Raw genomic sequence first — 8,045 nt, forward strand, 5'->3', positions numbered from 1 at the left:
TATCACCAGCTGAAGATTAGGGATTTAGATATTCTTAAGACAGCTTTCAGGACCCGATATGGCCATTATGAGTTCTTGGTGATGTCTTTTGGGCTGACCAATGCCCCAGCAGTGTTCATGCATTTGATGAACAGTGTATTCCAGCCCTATTTGGACTCATTCGTTGTTGTATACATTAATGACATTCTGGTGTACTCTCGTAGCCAGGAGGAGCACACTCAGCATTTGAGGATTGTATTACAGAGATTGAGGGAGGAGAAGCTTTATGCAAAGTTCTCTAAGTGTGAGTTTTGGCTCAGCTAGGTAGCATCCTTGGGGCACGTGGTGTCCAGTGAGGGTATTCAGGTGGATCCGAAGAAGATAGAGGCGGTGCAGAGTTGGCCCAGACCGTCCTCACCCACGGAGATTAGGAGTTTTCTTGGTTTGGCGGGTTACTACCGACGCTTTGTGGAGAGATTTTCATCTATTGCATCGCCCTTGACCAAATTGACCCAAAAGGGTGCTCCATTCAGGTGGTCGGATGAGAGTGAGGAGAGCTTTCAGAAGCTCAAGACTGCTTTGACCACAACTCCAGTGTTAGTTCTACCATCAGCTTCAGGCTCTTACACCACGTATTGTGATGCCTCGAGGATTGACATTGGTTGTATTTTGATGCAGGAGGGTAGGGTGATTGCCTATGCCTCGCCCCAGTTGAAGACCCATGAGAAGAACTATCCTGTCCATGATCTTGAGTTAGCAACCATTGTTCACGCCTTGAAGATTTGGCGTCATTATTTGTATGGGGTTCATTGTGAGATCTATACTGATCACCAGAGTCTGCAGTATCTGTTAAAGCAGAAGGATCTTAATTTGCATCAGCGAAGATGGTTGGAGCTTCTTAAGGACTATGATATCACTATTTTGTACCATCCAGGGAAGGCCAATATGGTGGCTGATGCTTTGAATCGTCGGGCAGAGAGTTTGGGGAGTTTAGCATATCTTCCAGCAGTAGAGAGACCTTTGGCATTGGATGTTCAGGCCTTAGTGGGCCAGCTTGTCAGATTGGATATTTCGGAGCCTAGTCGGGTATTGACTTGTGTGGTCTCCAGGTCTTCTCTTTATGACCGTATCAGGGAGCGTCAGTATGATGACCCCCACTTGCTCATTTTTCTGGATAGAGTTGATTCTTCAGAAGGCCCACAACTCGCGATATTCCATCCATCTGGGTGCCGCAAAGATGTACCAGGATTTGAGGCAGCACTATTGGTAGAGGCAGGTGAAGAAGGATATAGTTGGGTTTTTTGCTCGGTGTCTCAACTGTCAGCAAGTTAAGTATGAGCATCAAAGACCGGGTGGCTTGCTTCAGAGATTAGAGATCCCAGAGTAGAAGTGGAAGCAGATCACCATGGACTTGGTAGTTGGGTTCCCACGGACTTCGAGGAAGTTTGACGCTATTTGGGTTATTGTGGATCAGTTGACCAAGTCCGCGCACTTCATTCCAGTTGGTACTACTTACTCTTCAGAGCGGTTGGCTGAGATTTGCATCTGAGAGATCGTTCTCCTGCATGGTGTCCCAGTTTCCATCATTTCAGGTAGGGGTACTCAGTTCACATCGCAGTTTTGGAGGGTCGTGCAACGAGAATTGGGTACTCAGGTTGAGTTGAGCATAACTTTTTACCCTCAGACGGACGGGCAGTCCGAGCGCACTATTCAGATATTGGAGGACATGTTGCATGCTTGTGACATTGACTCTGGGGGTTCATGGGACCAGTTTCTGCCACTCGCGGAGTTTGCATATAACAACAGTTATCAGTCGAGTATTCAGATGGCTCCGTGTGAGGCTTTATATGGGAGGAGGTGTAGATCTCCGGTTGGATGGTTTGAGCCGGGTGAGGCTAGACTCTTAGGTACAGATTTGGTCCAGGATGCATTAGATAAGGTGAAATTGATTCAGGAGCGGCTTCGCACGGGGCAATCTAGGCAGAAGAGCTACACGGATATGAAGGTCCGTGATGTGTCTTTTATGGTTAGGGAGAAGGTTTTGCTGAAGGTATCACCCATGAAGGGTGTTATGAGGTTTGGAAAGAGGGGCAAGTTGAGCCCCAGGTTTATTGGGCCTTTTGAGGTTCTTCAGAGGATTGGAGAGGTGGCTTATAAGCTTGCCTTGCCACCCAGCTTGTCGAGTGTGCATCCAGTGTTTCATGTTTCTATGCTCCGGAAGTATATTGGAGATCCGTCCCATGTTTTGAATTTTAGCACGGTTCAGTTGGAGGGTGATATGACTTATGATGTGGAGCCGGTGGCTATTTTGGATCGGCAGGTTCGAAGGTTGATGTCAAAGGATATAGCTTCAGTGAAGGTGCAATGGAGAGGTCAGCCCGTGGATGAAGCCACCTGGGAGACCGAGCAGGAGATGCGGAGAAGATATCCACGCCTATTCGAGACTCTAGGTTTCTAGACCCGTTCGAGGACGAACGAATGTTTAAAAGGGGGAGGATGTAATGACCCAGCCGGTCGTTTCGATAGTTATAGCCCCGTTTTCCCCATTTCTACCTCTTTTGTGTTATTCAGCTATATTATTATATATCGGGTTAGTTGGTTCGGGACCGGAGTAGTTTAGAGTGAATTGAGACACTTAGTCTCTTAAGTAGAAACTTAAGTTGGAAAAGTTAACCAGATGTTGATCTATGTATAAACGATCTCGGATTTGAATTCTGATGGTTCCGTTAGCTCCGTTAGGTGATTTTGGACTTAGGAGTGTGTCAGGAATGTGATTTGGAGGTCCGTGGTAGAATTAGGCTTGAATTGGCGAAATTGGAAATTTGGCGATTTTGGTTGGCAGTGGAAAATTTGATATCGGGGTCGGAATGGAATTCCGGATGTTGGAGTAGGTTCGTATTGTCATTTGTGATGTGTGTGCAAAATTTGAGGTCATTCGGACGTGGTTTGGTTGGTTTCAGCATCGGTTGCCGAATTTGGAAATTTAAAAGTTCTTAGGCTTGAATTCGAGGGTAATTTGATGATTTGATGTGGTTTTGAGTGATTCGAAGGGTCGACTAAGTTAGTATGTTGATATATGACTTGTTGGTATTTTTGGTTGAGGTCCAGAGGGCCTCGGGGTGATTCCGGGTGGTTAACGGATTTGTTGAAGTTGGAAAATGCAGTTGAAGCTGCTGCTACTGCTATTTTCGCACATGCGGAAGAAAGCCTCGCAGGTGCGAGGCTGCTGGTGCGCGTGGGGAGTGCGCAGGTGCGAGCAATGCTGGGCTAGGCAGGTTGCGCACGTGCGAGTTGGAGGTCGCATCTGCGAGCCCGCAGGTGCGAAACCTGGGGTGCAGATACGGAAAGGGGGATGCTGGGCAGGCTTCGCAGAAGCGGAGGAAACACGCAGGTGTGCCTTCGCAGGCGCGGGGTTTTGGGTCGCAGATGCGGAAGCTGGGCTGCTAAGTGAGTTCCGCACCTGTGATGGATTTTTCCGCAGGTGCGGTGGCGCAGAAGCGTGAAAGTTTCCGCAGGTGCGAAAAACCTAGGCAGAAACCATAAATAGAACCCTTCGCGAATTTGGTTCATTTCCACCATTTTCAAGTCGGTTTTTGGAGCTTTTGGAGGGATTTTTGAAGGGTGATTCAAGGGCTATCAGTGAGGTAAGTTGCTTGAGCCCTAATACTCGTATATATGGTGATTTTTCCGTTGTTTAATCATTTTAATTAGTAAAAATGAGGGGTTAAGGCTTGGAATTTTTGGAGAGTAATTTAAGGATTTGAAGGACCAAAAGATGTCGGATTTTGATGAATTTTGTATGGTTAGGTTCGTGAGGGAATGAGCTTTCTAGTTTTGTGAATTTTATCGAATTTCGAGACGTGGGCCCGGGGACCAGGTTTGCGCCAATTTTGGGTTTTGGTCTAATTTTGTAGCTTTTCTTGTGGAATTCTTGCCATTAGCGTGTATTGATGGTATTGTATTGATTGTGAATAGATTCGGAGCATTTGGAGGCCGAGTCCAGAGGCAAGAGCATTGCGGGGTAGAGATTTGACCGGTTTGCGGTAAGTAACGATTGTAAATCTAGTCCTGAGGGTATGAAACCCCGAATTTTGTATCATTCTACTATTTTTAGTGACGCACATACTAGTGACGGGCATGTGGGCGTGCACTGTTGGAGATTGTGACTTGGTCCGTCCCGTAGCAACTGTAAAGTTGCATACTTTGTTGAAACTATATGATACTTATATGTTTTAGAAAGAGTTTTCTGTAAATTGGGCTGAATGCTATGTTTGGGCCTTGCGTCAGTGCTGTTTGGACCCTTAGGGGCTTTTTGTTACTATCCTCTCATTGTTTTCGATTGAAAATCTATACTCAGTCATGTTTATATTTGTTTACGGTATAACTCAGTTTTATGACTCTATTTTGATGCATATAAATGTTTCGGGCCGAATGCCCTATTTTACTGAAATGCCCGAGTGTCTTGAGAGGTTCATGACTGAGTGAGGACGAGGGCCTAATTTGTGAGGATGAGTGTGGATCGGGGCTGCCCGCCTGCAGTATACTTTATTATTATAGCACGTGAGTTGTCCGTGCAGCACGTGAGTTGTCCGTGCAGATTATAGCTCTTGGGCTGAAGGAGCCCCTCTGGAGTCTGTACACACCCCCAGTGCTGAAGGTACCTAATGAGTGCGAGTGCCGAGTGTTGAGTGACTGGGAGGCATGAGTGATTGTGAGGTATGCCCGAGTGGCAAGAGTGATCGTGAGGTATGCCCGAGTGGCAAGAGTGATTATGAGGTTTGCCCGAGGGGCTGTTTATGATTTCATCATTTTTGCTCACCTTTGCATTTTTCCTCTGTTTGAAAGCTGTTGAAAAATATCCTTAAAGGATTTTTTTACTGAAACTGGGTTTAAACGAGATACTTTGATTCAAATCCAGATTTTAAAAGCATGGGGTATTTTACTGAGATTTCTTGATATGAACGTTATATGCTTTATTGCTCGTCACTACTGCTCAGTCTTTATTTATTGTTGTTACTTACTGAGTTGGTGTACTCACGCTACTCCCTGCACCTTGTGTGCAGATCCAGATGTAGCTGGACACGGTAGCGGTTGTTGATTGTTCTGGTTGCAGATTTTTTTCTCGGAGATAGCAAGGTAGCTGATTGGCAATCTCAGCCCCAGCTCTTCTCCCTCTTATCTTCCTCTAGTTGTTTTTAGCTATTTTCCAGGCTGAGTTAGCCTTGACATTGTTAGAAAGATTGTAGTAGATGCTCATGACTAGTGACACCCCGATGTCGGGCTTTTCCTTCCGCACTTTTATTTTGATTTGAACTCATTTACGAAGGTTTTTATGTTAAATAACATTGAAATTATCTTTGAAATGAAAATATCGGTTTGTTTTGGAAATGAGTCGGCTTGCCTAGTTCCACGATAGGCGCCATCACGACAGGGGTTAGTTTGGGTCGTGACAGCATGTGACTTCTTTGTGAGAGTGAGGAATTTCTTTGATATATGTGAGTCCTTAAAATATATTTGAGCATTTGATTCAACTGTGTGGATTCAACTTACGCTTTTGTTCTTGTTGTGAGGGAACATGATTTCGCAAGGGATATGTGACATTATTAGATGTCTCTATGATGCTAAGTGTTCAAGCCATAAATGCATTGTGATATTGAGTCAGTTTGTGAGGCTATGATTGTTATAAGCATGTTGTCTTATTGTTGAATAAATTTTTGAAGTATGACATGGAGTAAAGGAAAGAGTGTGTTGAAGGCATATGCTAAAGTTTAATTGCTGCTATCAACCATAGTCTTAGGTATGGTGTGCTTTGGATGTGCTAAACAAAAATAAGGTGCTCTAGGACCGGACTTCGCGAGGTCTATAACCAGGTTGACCACGCTATAAGCCTAGCTTTGCCAGGTCTATAGCCTGGTAATTAAAAGTCGTGGGTTAAAAGTTTCCAACCCAGATTTGGACTCAAGGACTTCAACCCTAGCCTATAAATACTCCCTAAACATGTCTAAGAGCGGGGAGGATGTTTTTAAAGCACGTTCGACCTAAAGAAGACATTTTTGGAGAGGGGATTCAACTTAAGGAAGCAAGAACACGCTAGGAGTAAGGTGAAGAATTCTTCTACGAGTTTTTCACTTCCTTTTTCCTATTCCCATTATTGGTAATGAATTCTAGTATTGTACTTTTGCATACTATTATGAATAGCTAATTTGTTATCTAGGGTTTTGATGAAACCTTTTGTAGGATGAATTCTTATTACGTTTTTATATAATTGAGTCATTGGATTTCTCTACTTGTTCAACTACGTGTTTATTGTTGTTGATTGAATGGCCATCAATTGATTGTGCCTATTTAGTGTGTATATTGCTCGCGAGAGAGTACGCATTTAGGTAGTGTTGAACAACATCACTCCTAATTTATGTGAGAGATAAATACGGAGGGTTTAAAGATGGGATTAAAGATAATGAAACCTTGGTGCGATCGTAGTGAGCGGTGAACTAGTGCCAGCTAGCGTAGTTCGAGAGAATACGTCTATTAAATTGTGGTAGCCGCTTGAGAGAGAGCTACGACACCCAAAGTACTCACGATCGGTAGAGAATACTTAGGCGAAATTATAGAAGACGTAGCGGGAAGGATTCCGACAATTGGGAAAATCATAACTCTAAACCTCCTTTATCTTTTCTCCAACCCCCAATATCTTTAGTTGTTAGTTCACTTCTTTAATTTGTTATTTAATTAGTTAAACATAAGAATCTTTATATTTGTAACTTAGGAATTGTTAGAGCTTGTCTTCTTAGTGATAGTCAACAGTTGTAGCGAAGCCTTAGTTCTCTGTGGGATTCGACTCCGGACTTTTAGAACGGATTATATTTGCAGCGACTGCTTATCCGTTTTAGGACTAGAGTTGGGCGTGATCAGAGATACAAAGGAATTTCCCATAGTAGTAGGTCTACACAGGGATCAACATTGAGCCCTTACTTGTTTACGCTAGTTATGGATGAGCTAACCAACACTATGGTATGTGCTATTTGCTAATAATTGTGCTAATTGACAAAATCAGCGAGGGTGTTAATCAAATTCTTGAAATTAGAAGAGGCACAAGGTTTTAAGATAAGTCGATGTTGACTGAATACATGCATTGCAAGTTTAGTCAATATAAGAAGAGTGAATTTGAGCTCAGATTAGACTAGTTTGCGGTACCAAAATATAAATAATTTAGATATCTAGGCTCATTGTTTTAAGAGAATGGAATGGTAGATAAAGATGTTATTCATAGAATTAAAACAAGATGATTGAAGGAGAAGTCCTACCGAAATATTATGTGATAAAAGGATGCCTACCTAAGTGAAAGGTAAGTTCTATAGAATAGTAATAACACCGACTATGCTATATGTTAGTGAATGTTAGGCTGCTAAAGTCCAATACATCCGCAAAATGAGTATTGTATAAATACAAATACTAAGATGAATGTGTGATCATACTGGATTAGAAAAGATAAAAATGACCTTATCCGCCAGAAGGTGCAGGTAGCATGCATGGAGGATAATATAAGAAAAGTTCGCTTGAGATAGTTTGGTCATGTCTTGTGTCGACCTACAGATGTACCAGTCCATAGGTATGAAACTATAGTGATGAAAGGTGTTAAAAGAGGACAAGATAGACCTAAAATCACATGAAAGAAAGTTGTCTCGAAAGATCTACAAATTATTGGAACTAATGTAGACTTAGCTAAATATAATGCACAATAAAAGAGAGATCTATATAGGTAATACCTACTAGTTGGGAATAGATTTTAGACTTACTACTAGAGAATTGTTGTTGGGGCGATAATGCTATGGAATGCATATCGCAGGTTATAAGACATGGTTAAGGGGTCATTCGGCAAGGAGATATTGTCAGATATTGGTCAAGGAGACAACCTCTGAATCCTCGCAAGGTAGGGGTAAGGCCTGCGTACACACTACTAAAGTCGGGACAGTACCAATGTCGAGGAGATATTGTGTGGATGAAAATATCTCCGTACCCCGGTAATATAGACAAGATATTGCGTGGATGAAAATATAGACAAGAAG

Source organism: Nicotiana tabacum, chromosome 19 (assembly GCF_000715075.1).
Source record: "Nicotiana tabacum cultivar K326 chromosome 19, ASM71507v2, whole genome shotgun sequence".
Lineage (NCBI taxonomy): Eukaryota > Viridiplantae > Streptophyta > Magnoliopsida > Solanales > Solanaceae > Nicotiana > Nicotiana tabacum.